We start from the raw sequence: 15,500 nt of genomic DNA, 5'->3' as shown, positions 1-15,500 counted from the left end.
GACACTGGTCTTTTTTTTATTGTGTGGTCAAAGGAGTGTCAATAAGTCCAAGTCACTAAACCAGAGAAATACCTTGCTCATGAGAGAGATTTTAATTGGGTTAGCAAGCTGGCTGTTGACCATGCAGTCAAACTATCATGAGAACCAGGCACCATCAAATAATCAGCACTGGGAATTGAGTAAAGCAGGAAGGGGGAATTGGCTCATGAAATTACACCCTTGCTGGACTTCAGACATTAACAGGATTGCACCAGAAGATCCTCACATTTGGCTCCAAACATTTTCACACTCAACCACGTTCCTGTTATGCTGAACATAATGAAATTTGTCTCAGTCCACATGGAGTTCTTCCAACCAAAACCTTTAGTTATATATAGTATAGAGAACTTGAGATATATTCTGGCCAAGAAATAACTATGAAGGTACACATTTCTACTTTGTAGTTACCTGTACTTATAACATTATTAAATTACACATGGAGCTAAAGAAGCATAGTTATTTGGTACTTGCAGTCCTAAGTTGTTACCACTTCCAACTCCCTTTAGCAGCACAAGGGCAGGAAATTACAAAGAGCTTAAGGCTGAGCTCACTACAGTGGCCACATATCTCTGAAAGTAAAGACAACTTGTCTAAACCTTTGAAAGGAAGCTCCAATAAGCAACTGATGGACAGAAACTGTAGTTGGTTCATACCTGCAGCTACGCACCTCTCTAACACTTCCAGTCTTCACTCTAAAAGAAAAGAAACAAGAAACATTGAGAACTCTCAAGTTAGAATCATAACAACAATCATTACAACATGAACTGCATCTGCAAACAGCTGAGAAACATGAAAGCCCATTTCTAGTAACAAGTTATCATATGATGGTAACAATCTTATTTAGACTTCAAATAAATAAATAGAAGGGTACAAAAGAAAGGGGCAGCAGATGTCTTGTTTCCTATTACTATTCTGTGGATTTCTCCTACCTGTATGGCTTTTCATCTCAAGACAGAAGCAGTGTTACCACCAGCAGCACACACAGTCCTAACCTACATTACAGTTTGAGAGCAGCAGCACTAACAGATGACAATGACCCTGCAGATGTGAACTCTAATGTAAGACAGTAGAGATGGGAGCGTATGAAAAATAGCTCTGATTTAGGTAACACAAAGAACACCACAAGGAACAAGTGTTATTTCTCAAGCAAATCAAACAGGAACTATACAGACTCTTTGCACAAACGTCTCGTAAGTCGGGGATGCTACTCAACTATTGACCCATAACACAAGCCAACATATATCGAAACACAAATTTTGGAAGTATTTATTTATTAAGAATTTCTTCTCTGCTTCTTCCTAGGTTGTACGCTATTTTGCAGAACTACATTTATGGCTGTCTAGCAACATTTAACAAAAAATCCACGTCTGCTTACGTATCTATAGGCAAACAACCAAAACCAGTATTCATCTGCAATGCGAAGAGTTTTACAAGGCTATGTGAGTGCCCACATTTTCCCTGCTTTGCAGGCCTCTCCATAACCTTTGTTCTATATTCTTTCAGAAGTGTGCGTAAGTGATCCTTATCCTCTTCTAACTTATCTTTTAATATACCTGGATATTTGTCACATGTACTCATGCCTTCTTTTCCAGAGGGAGATCTCTTGAGATTTTATATCCTTATTTTAGAGTCATTTTAAAAATCATTCCTAATTAATTCAATTGTTTTAATTAAGTATTATACCCGATAAATGAACTCATAAGCCTGAACACAACAAAAAATGAGTTTTCTTATAACACTAGTTAAGAAAAATAAAAACCAATCCAGGAATTCTGATAAATTTAATTTAGTCATCTGAAATGTGCATTTTCAAAGTGATGAGTTCATTTATCTTTTCTAGAATATGACTGAAAACTAACTACTGGTCAGTTTACATTTTTATACTTTACATTTTTGTTTGGTTTCAGAATAATATTCAGAATAATGAATTCAGAAGAAACATTCATAACATTTCAAAATAGCACTACCTCCTACTAGCAAATATTTTACCTGAGTACACCTCCTTTCACCTCATCCACGTTCCACTGCTTTTTTTTAAGTTTAATTAAAGCATATTTATTTATGGTCAAAACATGATCTCACAGTTCTGCTAATGACCCTAGCTTCAAAACATGTAATACAAATTTTATTTTTTCCTCCTTTCAATCTCAGACTTTGCAAGGTATTTAAGGCCTATGGAGTTGTCGTAAATGCTGAGTTGTATTGCTGTGATAATGAACTTTCAGTAAAACCTGAACTACACAGCTCACCAATCATGTAAATGCCTACGAATACAAGAGTAAACAACTTTTTAAATGTTGGAAAGAAAACCTTCCCTTAGCACATATAACTATGTAACATTAGAGAACTAATTTAAAAACTTCAAAGGAGATGAAGTGCAGCTAACATAGCCAGAGGAACCCATAACTCTTGATACCTTTGGAAAATAGAAGACATCTGATTGAATCAAAGAAAATCCAGCGCAATAAAAACTTTATAAAAGCAAGTAGCAAACCTGATGACCACCTGTCTAGGAGAACACTCTTAAATCATAAGTGTTTCTCAAACCAAAATTGTTTCAGTGTGGCTGGTAATTGCATGCAGAACATAAACCCACTGAATACTTTATTCAAGTTTACACAGACAGACCTAGCCCAAGGGCCAAAGAATCTGGCAACCCTATTTCTTCTCAAAAGAAGTCAGAACTTGGATACTTCAGATGAAGGCACGTACAGCTGACACGTACCTAGCAAGGTGTGGAACAGAGCAATTTTGGTAATTAACTGACACAGCATTAGGCTTTAAGTGCAAACTGCAGACTGACCCCAGCCGAGCATTAGAGGCTGAGTTAACCATTTTTGTAGCTGCTTGAGCGTAGGTTCTTGTGCGGACAGCAAAACAATTCATAGGTGTAAATCAGGACATCACGGCTTTGGCAATGCTTTTCCCAGCAGTTACCCTCCTTGACTGATGTCCTGCACCAGATGCTGCTTCCAACCCCTGCTACGCACAGCTGGGAGGAGCGATGAGGCCACGCGACAAGTCCATGTCAAAAAAAGGAAGGTTTAATGCCCAGCCCTGCCAGAGCCTGGAGTGACAAACTACTCCTGGTGATAAACAAACAGCTGTAACTTATTCTATGCCATACAACTCAAACAGAACTGCAGCTGGTAATGAGAATATATGGCTCTGGCCACTAAGTACTAGATGATGGAGATGAGCCCAATAAACCTAGCAATACCACTCTGCTACTTAGTGGGGAAACTTCAGTCTCCCTAGCACTCAGGACCATCTGTAAGCGATTACCGGATCAATTAATGGATTCCGATCGATGATAATACTGTCACAGTCAGCACTTGTCTAGACCAGTTAGTTCTGATTTCTGATTACACCTTCCAGGAATTTAATGTTTGTGGGATGTCAAGACTACCATTTACAATTAAAGAGTCTAACAGGTAAAACAGACCACACAGCTCCATCTCAGATACATCCTGATGCCAACCATCTCTCACATAAATCAGTGTTACGTCTGGCATCACAGTGGTTTTATACACTTTTAAGTACCAATATAAAACACTTGGAAACATGAGCGTAGAGGCTGTGAAGAGGAAGGCCTACACAAAGCAGGTGAAGTTTCACTTACTGCACAGCTCGGGTCCCAACCCACAGGGGGTACGCCACTTTCTAGCAAGCATTGCTTAAGAGACAGAAAGACAACAGAGATAGAAAGAAGAAACCTGACAGACCTGGAGGCTCCTACAGTGCCAAAAATTCACCCAAGAGGCAGACACACTTTCTAATCTGAGAATTTCCCGTCTTCCACTGCAATCTTGACACTGCCCAAACCTCTCAGCACCGTGCTCGATGCCAGCTCCCAGTCACTGTGCCTGCTCACTTTATTTCTGCAGCCAGTGCTGTCAAATATTTCCTTCAGCATCACAGGCAAAAATACTAAGCTGCACCCAGGTTACCAGACAATCTGTACAGCTAGTAATTAGACCAGTTGAATTACTCACGACAGCTCCGTCAACTGTCAGAATTTACATTTGTTCGATTAACAGATGCAATAGGAAGAACAGAACACAGAATAAAAGAAGTACACATCTGGGGATCAGCGCAGATCAGAACAAAAAAGGAGACGGGAAATCTCCTGATTGCTTGATGGATACTGCACGTGCCCCAGGAAGGCCTGCCAGCTGTAGCACAGTTTAATGTCTTATTAGGGGTAGAAGTTTGAGGTGTACTGAGCAGAAGCAAAATTCTCAGCTTAAACACGGTGCCTACTTCTAGAAGCAACAGCACTAAACTTTAACAACCTCATCCATTTCAGCCAGAAGATTCAAACACTAACACTTTCACTTTCCTAAGTGTAATGTTTATAAACACAGCTTGCATAGCTCCTTGTTGAAATAAGCCTGTTAGAAGGACAGCTAGGTATGTACTTTGTTTCCATGTGATCCAAGAAAGAATAGACTCAAACACAGAGGGAAAAGATCTGCGGTTAAGTCTCCTCACAAAGATCCTGAAACTAATGCCATCACCATGCTGTACTGATGCACCCAGTGGGTAAAAGAGGACAGAGTGCACATGACCATTCCCAGCATCTACTGTCAGCTTCAGACAGAAAACAATTTTGAGGCGTCCCAGTTTCTAAAATTCAGAATCTGAGTAAGAAATTAAGTAGGCCTGAAATTCCACATGTGCAAAAAGTTGAAGGATAAACACTCGTGTTTTGTTTCAAAGCAGCCCAACTAAGAAAGACTCATTTACCTTAAGCTTGTGTGTCCCTTACTTGGTTTATACTAGACAAATACTTGCTAAGAACTCTACCATGCATAACCTGCCATTGCCATGCCTGCAAACTAAAGAGGAAAAATAAGCTCAGTGATTTATTTACTTTTTTTTTTTTTTTTTTTTTTTTGGTAACGAGCACATCACCAAGTCCTTTGCAGAAGCACATGGATATAACACCCAAATTATTCTCATTTACATCCACAAAGAACTGGCGTCAATGTTCTATTTTAAAAAATGAATATTGATTCAAATAACTTTCAAAAACAGGTAATTTTTATTAACACTTCGAGAGGTTTAGCATTGAGTGTATAGAACTGAAACTCTCAAAAATATTTCATACTATTTCTTCATCAGAGGCAAACACAACGTTGCCGTGGGAACATTAACTTAGGAATGTCCTGACTTTTGTTCAAAAACCCAAGTGCAGTAAGATCTATTTCATTGCAAAGGAGTTCTTCCCAAGCTTCAGCTCAAGCTTTCTAAAGGTTTCTCTTTTGTCCTCACTTGTGTAACAGTTTTTCTTTTTTTTTTTGGCAATATTTACCAACCTTTTCAACATCTTTATACTTTATTCATGATCTTTATCATGAAAACCACTGCATGTATTTTAGAAACACATTTTTCTCTGCAATAATTCAGTCTAAAACACACTGAAAACACATCAATAAATAACAACATGCAGCACTCTGAAACATTTTTTTTTCCGAGCACCATTCACAAATACAGCACCATGCTTAAGATAAACTTTTCTCTGCCTGAAGAAGCTTAATTGTCATGCTTTGCCATGAACATCTACAGAACATTCAGAGACTTTTTCCAACCAACTTCAGTCGCCTTCTACTCCACCCTCAAGGCTCATTTGGAGACCCTGAAACCCCCCATCCATCCAGGCTGCTAATTTTTTGTTTAATGCACTGGGACATCTGTGCCAAGGCAGCTTCACTCGCTTCTTGTGCTCTTCCTAAGGCCCCATAAATGTTCCCCGCTGCAGAGGCTGGAGCCGTCACCCAATCAGGCTTTTGAGGAGAGGTGAGAGGGAAGAAGAGGGTGGGAAGGATCAAAACCGTCCACATGCTGTGCCAAGAACTGGAGGCTCAAAACTTGCGCATAGTTTCAAGCACATATTTTCAGACGTTCTGCACTCGTTTCTCCATCAATTCTTTCCATTCCCTTTTCCTGGAAGGCACAGTATGACATCAGCTGCTTTCCACTGCTAGCAGGAGGAGACTCCAGAAGCTTTATGACAAAATAAGTGCTATAAATACAGTTTTGGCTACTTAAGGACACGAAGCAGACAAAATCCTCTTACATATCTTGTCACATTCTCTCTTTGTGTTTCTGTACCTTGCATCTAGATTCTGGAGGTTCTTCATACTTCCAGAATCAAAAATTCACATTTAACAATCAACATAGCACACTATCTTTTCTTTATCCTCCTGTTATGAATGTTCACCGATTTCTTCCCAAAAAAGACTAGCAGGCTTCTCAGCACAGCAGCACCAAATATAGCATGCATCAGATACCACATAAATAGTGAAATAAGTTATGACAACGTGACAACATCTAGTACCTTCCTGCCTAGGACCAAATGATATTTGTCACTGCAGGTAACACAACTCTTAACTAATTTGGGGAGGCTGTGTTTCTAGAGAAGACTGGATATAAGCTCTTTGAAAAGACAAAGAAATGGGGAGAAAATGCACAAGAATAGGCTAAAATAATCCTCCTGCAGATCCATTTTAATTCACAGCTCTTGCCAGAAGAATAGAGCACAACTCTTTCCTCCCCAGCCGTCCATTGCCACCTCTGTGTAACGGACCTGAGGAAGGAAGCGATCCAGGTTTGATCTCTCCTACCAACAACAGGAAAATAATAGTTTTAACCCAGACTTCTTCCAGGATTCAATTCACTGCACAACCTCACAAATGCTCTTGGCAGCACAAAGGAAAGGGAAAACGCATGAAAGACAGAACAAGCTTTTTTCAGAGCAATACCAGCATATGCTCAAATTACTCGTGGAACTACATCATCTGATTTAGGTGCTGCACTTCTCTTAATTCTCTACTCATGTATCCCTTTTAGTTTTAAAGGCCCCAATCAATGAGGGCCCCAATATTTCTATTAGGAAAACACTAAGGTTTATAAGTGTGTGCACACTTCCATACAACTACTTTTACTGTCCCAATTTTTTAATCCATGGTCTTCTTCCATTAAAGACATTCCTTTATAAATTTAGCTAACTTCAAATGAACGCTGGACTTAATTCCAAATTTCCATAATCTTTCCAACCATTCACCCTTAACATGACGTCATTCATCAACTGCATGATTATGATGCTCTAAGAAAAAAAGATTTTAGTAAAGAATAAAAGTAATAAGAAAATACAGAAAATGACTCTTCCTGTGGATTTTCAGGCCCTTCAAAGGATGCCAGATAAAAGTTGTCTCCAACCTTGATGAAACTGTTTCTATGTACGAGATAATAATGCAGTTAATCCAGAATGGATTAACAGAATGGATTAACAAGTATTATCCCTTAAACTCAAAGTATATACACCAAATAGGATTTCCTGTCCTTACACATCTAAAGCATTACATTTTGCTACATGAATCACTGGAGCTTCTGGAAATAGGCGAAGTACGAAGTCACCCTTTTTGCACTAGCAGACAATAGGTACATGACAAGTTTACTACACAACTCAAAGCATCCACCTCCCATAAAACACACTGACAGCTTAGTTTGGCTCTGAACAATGTCACTCTTAAGTGCTGTTAAGAAGATTTTTACAAAATGGAAGATTTAAATCCCCTAGTGCCATTCTACAGCCTGGCTCTATCTTGCACCTACTCAAAGCATTTGGTGAACATGCATTTCTTCAGTGTTCTAGCCATTTATCATAGCATCTTTCATAGAATGGACAAAAAACATTTTTTTTTAATATGAAATAGCGTACATGTACTTCTAAGTGGCCTTTGAAACTGCCTAATTGTATGCCTGCTACAATGGGCAAAAAAAAAATGAAGTATGCTACGGGAGAATGTTTAAAAGTTGAATACAATTTTACAATCCTGATCACCAGCGTCAAACAATGCTAAAATTCGCTTTTAATTGCTACTGTAAACTTCGAAACAGTTGACATTGTTTTTGCCACTTTGTTCTGGCTAGTATAAATAAAAGGATGTCAGTCGGGGAGTCAGGAAGCAGAGAAGTAGGAAGAAAGGCAGAGGGCTTTAAGAGGATGTGAGAATTCGGAAACGCGCAAGGACACTTAAGAAAGAAAGCTTAGCCGCCTGGAAGTTGCGTGTTCACAATGAATTTCACAGGTTTCCCAGATGAAGATGGAAAAATTACCACACCGTATCCCCGTTACACAAAGAAGGATCTGAAAACAGACACACAACAAAGTTGCTTGAGTTCAAGCAGTCCAAGATTGAGAGGAGCCTCTGTCACACATCAATCACAGCTCCCTGCCTGCAGGCACAGTGGGATTCCCCAGTTCACCTCCTTAATTTGCTCCTTCCAAGTTTGAGGTACACACAGCTTTCTTGGCAGGAAATACGCTAGAGACACTGCAGTGGCAGGAAAGGAAAATAATTCAGACCAAGTTTCTGGAGCATTGTCCTCAAGAAAGATTTTTGACAAGATGCTACTTCTATTGCGCAATTGAAACACTTTTGCTCAAATTTCAGGAACAAAAGGCCTGATTTCTGCTTGCATAGATAACCAAAAGGCAGCAGAATTTGTAAAGGGCAGTATCCCTTAAATCACTGAAAAAATACTTGGATCCTATTTTCCTTTTTTCCCCTCTCAATTTCTCGCTGGCATTAACGGTGCATCCAGTTGCTGCCACTATTTTGAGCGCCCTTCCACTACTCACAGAACGTCGTATCAACATGTGCTGCACTGCCAGCAGCCAGACTTGCTGTGCTATTTGTTCACCTGACCTACTGCTGACAAAAAGTAACTGAACAGCCAGCCCAGCACATGCAGGGCCTTAATACGAGGTTTATGCAAATGTACAGCCAGGGAAGTCCCAGCTACAAGTTCCCAGCTCTTCCTAAAAAGGTATTTCCTACAACTCCATCTCCCAGCACTAACTCTTCAAACTGTGCTGGCCAGCGTCTAGCTCATCAATCCCCCTCGCAACAGGCAATGGCAGCGTTAAGTTCTTCCAGGACAGGATCTAATTTCCATTAATCTTCATGGCTGACAGTGACAACAGACCTTTTATGGCCAGATACAGCCCCTGGCTAATCATTCCCCAAGGCAGGTAGGGATAGGAAAGCCCTGATCCCAGAAGACAGCAGCTCTTTTGGAGTTAAAAACTACGCTGCTGATGCCACTGCCACCCACTACATACCCTCCCTGCAAGACAACTGCCTTCCCCCCCTCCACTCCCAGTCCCTAGGCTCCCAGCTGGGTCAAACTGCATTTTACATAAAAAAAAAACAACAAAACATCCACGAACAGATCACCTTTCACTCGAATGCCAGTCCTCCCCAGAGACGCAGAGACAGACAGACAGACGGACGGACGGAACGACAGAGACTGTAAGCCCTGGCTCTCTCAATTCTGCTCGGCAAATGCCGAACGCACACCAGGCCAGCCCCAGCGCCTTGCTAGCTAGCGTGCTGCTGCTGTACAAATATAGAAAGCAGAAAGTGGAACGAGCGTTTCAGCAGAATAGATTCTGCTCGGCTCTCCGAGAGGGAGGGAGGGAGGAGCAGGGAGCTGAACTAGCCCAAGTGCTTTACCCATACATGGTCTCTGAAAGAGACCATCGCTACAACAAGTTCCTTCACACGCACGCACACTCGCTCGCTGTCACACCGTGCAGAGGAGGAAAAAAAAATTGAAGTGTACAAACTTCAGGAAGGAGTTACTGTTTGGAAACTGGCCCAAACCCACTTTGCTCGAGTCCACCTCAGTAACACAGAAATTCCCAACACTCTCCATCCAACAGAACCTGGCAGCAGCTCGGACACGGGACAAAAAACCTCCCTTCCAGGGAATCCCGACACTCACCAGCGCTTCAAGTAAGTACTGAACCGGTCTGGTCCTCCTTGTCACTTTTGGAAGCAAATATACACCCAGCTTCTTTGGGTTTACTTTTTTCTCCCCAAATCAAAATACTGTAATTTGCAATTACTGTAAATGTAATCTTTTTGAGCCCTTTCTCCCTTTTTAATTATTCTCCTGAACTGAGAAGCACAACCTTCCCCCTGGTTGATACAAGCTACACTGGAGACCTGCTATACCACGTCTGCTTTCCTAGCGGCCCTTCACGCCAATGCTTATACACAAACCAAGCCTCCTGCTATGCATTCTTCTTAAATAAAAACAGAAGAAACCCACCTCTAGGCAGCGTCCCCTCCTGCCCCTTTTCACGTTCTGGTACAGAAAGACATAAGATCAGCTTAAATGAAAACTCAAATGCCTAAGTACTTGGAGAAAAAAATGCAGCGGAATCCCTGGATGTTTTAGTACACAGGTGTGACAGTCTGCAAACTCAAAATCAGTCTCATCTATATACAAATACATTATTTTTCATCTATATACAAATACATAATTTTTCGTACGAGAGGTTTATTGCCTTATGCTGCTGCCTGTTTCTTATATTTAGCATATCACGCATCGTATGTGGTGATGCGGAGCCATCTTAGAGAAGTTACCAGAAAAGTTCTCTCGTGTACATGGAGGTTGTAACTTTCAGCTACACCTGCAGTGTGGTAACTAATTCAGAACAAGTGCACTACTCAGCCAGTTCCATTAACGTGACCTGCAATAAGCAGCAAAGTTCTTGTATTTGAAGCACCAAGCTGGATATTTTTCATATTTCACATGACTGAGATAATGGTTTAGGCTCCCTCCAAACTCAGGAACATACTGGTATACTCAAGAGTTAGCATCTGCCTAAGCAGATCTTGAAATATTTTCCTTACAAATAGGATCCAGAACATGTCCTAGTCCTGCTCCCTCAAAGCGATCATGAAACTCCTATTGAATTTAGCACTGAATGAAGCAGAAAATACTTCAAAGAACAAAGAAATTCTAAAGCAGATTCTGCAGCAGAGAATCAGCATCACGGGAACTTCTGTACTGTGAAATACACACAGCACAACCCAGAGCCAGCCTCTGACAGTGGTCAAACCCTGGTAGTGAATACACAGCCCACAATGTAATATGGGTGGCTTTGCTCCATAAATATGAGGATATTTGCACTTTTCCTAAATCACCCAGCAAGAGATCACAGACTACTGAGCAATAAAAAGTGTGTCTTCGCAAGGTAAATATACAGCCCTTTTCCAGAGCTCCTGCACATTGCCCATTCCCAATGGCCATTTGCAATAGCTCCTATGACCACCACGCAAAGACTCTATTGCTCTGAAGGCTTTTTTTTTTTTTTTTTAAATTTGAAGTTTACATTTAAACAGGAATTTTTGGATAGTAAATAATGATCAGGCGCAGGTGACTTGGCAAGACAATTTTGAAACAGCATTCTACATGGGAATTTAAGACTGCAAGTGAGAGAAGAATTTATTTTACACTGTTGTGCCTACAGGAACTGCAAGAGCTAGACGTGACATTCAAAATATTTTTTCTGTTCCTGAAGGACCAATATTTCATTGCTTTCTCAGAGAAAAGAAGCATTCATCAAAGCTTTTACCTTGTAAAACGTTGCTGATATTAAGAGACTTGGTGTCCATCCTGTAAATCTCTATAGAGATTAAATTAAGGAAGATGCTATCCTTTTTGTATGTGGACTTGGATGTTGTCTGCTAAGATGCTTCATTAAAATTACAGACTTCATAAAAAACAGCTCCTCTGCGCTGGGAGAACAGGCACAAATCTTCCCTTTCCAAGGGACTCTGAAGGATCCCTGCATATCATGCATATGCTACAATTTCTTTTCAATGGTGTAGTTTAAGGCAAAAATAGCAAAAAACATTCATGGATTCAGTGAAAAAAGAATTTTAGAGAAGATATTTGAAGAACTGTGGTTTTACTTTGACACCCGTAATACCGAAATGCAGCGGCAAAGAATTACATTATTATTGTGAAGAGCAAAGTACGAAATAGTCTGCAGATAGAAGGGAAAGCTTCCAGAAAGACCAATTTTGACGGAGGCAAGAAAAACAAGGCTGTGAAAAACTCCAAGTAATTTCAAGTAAAAACAACCTAAGCCACCACATAATTCAACTGAGTTTTTCTGAGAATGGAGAATTAGGTTCTGAGAGAACACATTATATGCAACCATAACAAAACGTTTTTCTGGAAAAAAAAAGCCTGCTAGATGTACAAGCATGACACACTCAACAATCACTCATCCTCTAATTCATACGCTCATTTAAGGCCTCTTTGAGGAGTGCTGCTAAAAAGGATGAAGAACCCAAAGTGTCTGCTCATTTTCCCGAATTTCAGCAATATCTAAACCAGTTATTCCAAATTACTATTTAAATATTAAGTAACTTCATGTGAAAAATCTAACAGCTGCAGTTAGTTCAGCCCAGTTTGTATCATCTTAGTTTGTAACCACTCATGGAGCACGATTCCGGTTCTGGGCTAAGGCTTTCTCACGGTACACAAACACACACACTCATACCACAAACTGCTTCTCCAAAACCAAAATGCTTTTCTATGAGCTGAAAACTAGTGAAGATGCCTGTCCAACTAGGAGTCCTCAGTACTTGCTCCTCTTTGCTCACTGTTCATCCTGAATTCAGTCAGCAGCAATGGTTTTTCTTTTACAGCACACAGAGCTAAGATGGCTGAAAGTTTCAGACTTCCCAAGATGTCAGAAAGAAGACTTCCTTCACCTGGGATGACGACTGTGCCCTACTATTGCTGTCATAAACTAATAAGCCGGCTCTGCCTATCACACTTCAAACTTGCGAGCTATTTGTCCCTAGAGAAAAGCCTAATTTGCTCTGGAGCTTTAAAGCGGGTTACATTTTCTCCCTTACCTTAGCCAAATTTCCTGCTCCTAATGTATATTTTAGCTTTGAATCAGGTGTAAACAAGATGACGTTCAAATCACTTTCGGGAAATCTATGCTTGAAAGTATGAATTTATGCCCCAAGCACAAAGCATTTTGGCAGGACAATCTGTTGGAGACAGCAACAGCAGACAAGGTGGTATCTTGAATTTTTCCATATGACACAGGCATCTCTAATGACAGAAAGAAGTGCATTAAAGCCAGCAGTTACTTCTTCCAACAAAGACAGGCTCTCTTGCCTCCAAGAAATCTCACTACAGAGTAACAACTCAAGATACCGTGTCGCAAACCTTCATGGAAAAATACAATTGGAGGGCCTAGATAACTCTTCTCTATTTACAACTCCCATTCCAATAAACGTTTAAGTATTTTATCTTGCTTTGATTTATACCGTTGTGGCTGTTTTTTGCCCACCAAACTACTGATCAATGTATAAAAATGATATTTCTCACCTGAGGGCAGTTACCAAGGCAACAAATAACTCTGAACAGAGTCCTGGGGAATGGTAAACCAAAGGACAAGGAACAATATTGAAAATGCCTGGATTGTAATAAAGCATTAAGACATTTGTGGCAAGACTGATTAATAAGAATGCAGAAACATATCTGAGCCTGTTGGACTATGACTGCTGTTTCAGTGGTAAATCTCACACACTGGCTGGCAAACTGGACTGCCTCATGGACACATCCGTGATCAACAGCCTCTGTTTCAACAGCCAGAACAATCGGGGGTTCTTAGATCTTAGCTGGAGACTAATAACCAGGAAATTTCAGAAAGGAGAATTTATGTTACTTCTCATCTAGCTCAGTAAGTACCCTGAAACCCACTGAAATAAAACTTTAATTAGAGCAGGCCCTCTGAAGAGATTTGTGAGAGGAACCCAGAAGGCAAATGGATGAGATTAAGAAGAAATATCGTAAATAACAATCAATAGCCATACTGCAGAAAGAGATACAAGAAACAGTTAAGGAACAGTCTACTCGTAAACTCAGACATGGAAAGAAAAACACGCCAATTGCAGAACAATCATTCAAAAAAGCGAAGCCCTACACTTCCTTTAAATAAATACCAGCAATTATTTTGAAGGTGAGCACCAACTGAAAGGGAACAGCATACACCTTCAGAAAAAATACAAAAATTCCCTCGTATCATCATATTTTAAAATCCCTACTTATGGGTTCTGCCGGTTCATATAGGCACACCCATGTCCCCGAGCAGATATAAGAACTGTGCTCCTACCCAGGAGGACCCTTCATCAGCAGAGATGCAACTGGACATAAAGCTGCAGGATGCAAGTTGTACCCCCCTTAACATTTCCTATAACACAGTAAAGGAACAAGTATTTTTAAACATCTGCCACAGCAGTATTATTTCTAACAAGGCTGCCTCTTAAAGACTCGGGTCCAAACACAACGCTGGGAAGAACAGTACCTCACGTTATGAAGAGCTCTCACGAATAGAGCTATGGGGAAGAAAAAAAAAAAAAATGTGGCAGGTTTATTATGGATAAGCAATGCCAAATCAATACACACAGTTTTACTGGATCTGATGAACCGATCTATAGAAAACCAATAGAAACGAGAGCTAAAGGCAGCAGGAGATAATTTAGCAATTATTGTGATTGCAAGTTCAAAGACCTACGCCTGAAGGGACAGACAGACACAAGCAATTAAATAAATAAATAAATCAGGACACTCAGGAAGTCCGAGCTCGTGCAGACCAGCAGCAAAGCATGCTTCAGGATGCAAATCCCCGGCGAGCACCGTAAACCAGCGAGCTCCCAGCGAAACACGCCCAATGGCCACACTCGAGCGGCACAACACGAGAAAGCTGCAACATCAGAAAAAAAAATGCTCCCTGACAACTTCTGGCGGAGGAGAATGCCTGTGCCTTGGAGGTGAAAGCGTCTGGACCGCGATCCCTCAGGAATTTACAGGAGAGCGAAGGCTCCACGCTTTACTGTAACGCTGCCTCTCTGCTTCCTCCTCATTATAAAAGCCTCCCTATAAAAGCCTGGCGCTGTCATTAACCTTTATCGCCCCTCCACGCGCTTATCGGCCGCTTTACGACCGCTCTCTCCCGCTCTCCCTGCTTTTTTCCTCTTCCTCCCCGCTCCCTCCCAGCACCCCGCACCCCCACCCCCCCCAGCAGCCCCTAGCGAGGACCCGCAGCCGCCCCCCAGCCCCGGGAGGGCTGCAGGGAAGGGGCCGCTCCCCACCCCCGGGGGGCCTCGCTCGTACCTGCAGCGCCCCCGAGGCCCGGAGCCGCCTGAGGCGCTGCCAGCGCCCCGCTGCGCTGCGGCAAGAGGAGGCCTCCGGTGCCGGGCGGCCTGAGGGGAGCAGCGGGAGGAGGAGGAGGAGGAGGAGGAAGAAGAGGAGGAGGAGGGGGAGGAGGAGGAAGGCAGCCGTTACCTGCGCGAGGCGGGTCGCGCTGTCGGCGGGCTCCCCGCCGGCCGTGCCCGGCCCGAGCTCCTCCTGGCGGCCGCCGCCCTCACCTGCCCCGGGGGGATCCGCCCGCGCCCCGCTGCTCCCTGCGCCGCCTCAGGCCGGCTCCGCAAGATGGCGGCGCTTCCGGGACCAACCACGCCGGGCCCTAGGCGGGGGGGTGGACAGGCGGGGAGGGACGCGGCGGAGCCCCGCCTCTCGCAGCCTCCCCCCGCTCCGTTCCCTCCGTTCCCCCCCTTTCCCTCCGC

General features: G+C 42.2%; 1 protein-coding gene across 8 annotated transcripts in view; it reads right to left on the bottom strand.

The window, feature by feature from the left end:
* The window catches only part of CELF1 (CUGBP Elav-like family member 1), a 58,729-nt gene extending 43,296 nt beyond the window's left edge, over positions 1-15,433 (bottom strand). For 4 of the 8 annotated variants that reach the window (XM_082762626.1, XM_082762627.1, XM_082762628.1 and 1 more), the window contains exons 1-2: positions 15,220-15,433; positions 693-731 (exon numbers count right to left, since the gene is read on the bottom strand). The gene's annotated coding sequence lies outside the window, so the exon portion shown is untranslated. Of the gene's footprint in view, positions 1-692; positions 732-9,287; positions 9,382-15,219 lie in introns of those variants that run through there. The other 4 variants (XM_082762623.1, XM_082762624.1, XM_082762637.1 and 1 more) reach the window with 4 other exon arrangements.
* Positions 15,434-15,500: the final 67 nt, after the last annotated feature.

This window comes from Aythya marila, assembly GCF_965140915.1.
Source record: "Aythya marila genome assembly, chromosome: 5".
In the NCBI taxonomy this organism is placed as follows: Eukaryota; Metazoa; Chordata; class Aves; order Anseriformes; family Anatidae; genus Aythya; species Aythya marila.
This window is presented reverse-complemented; position numbering and strand designations above follow the sequence as displayed.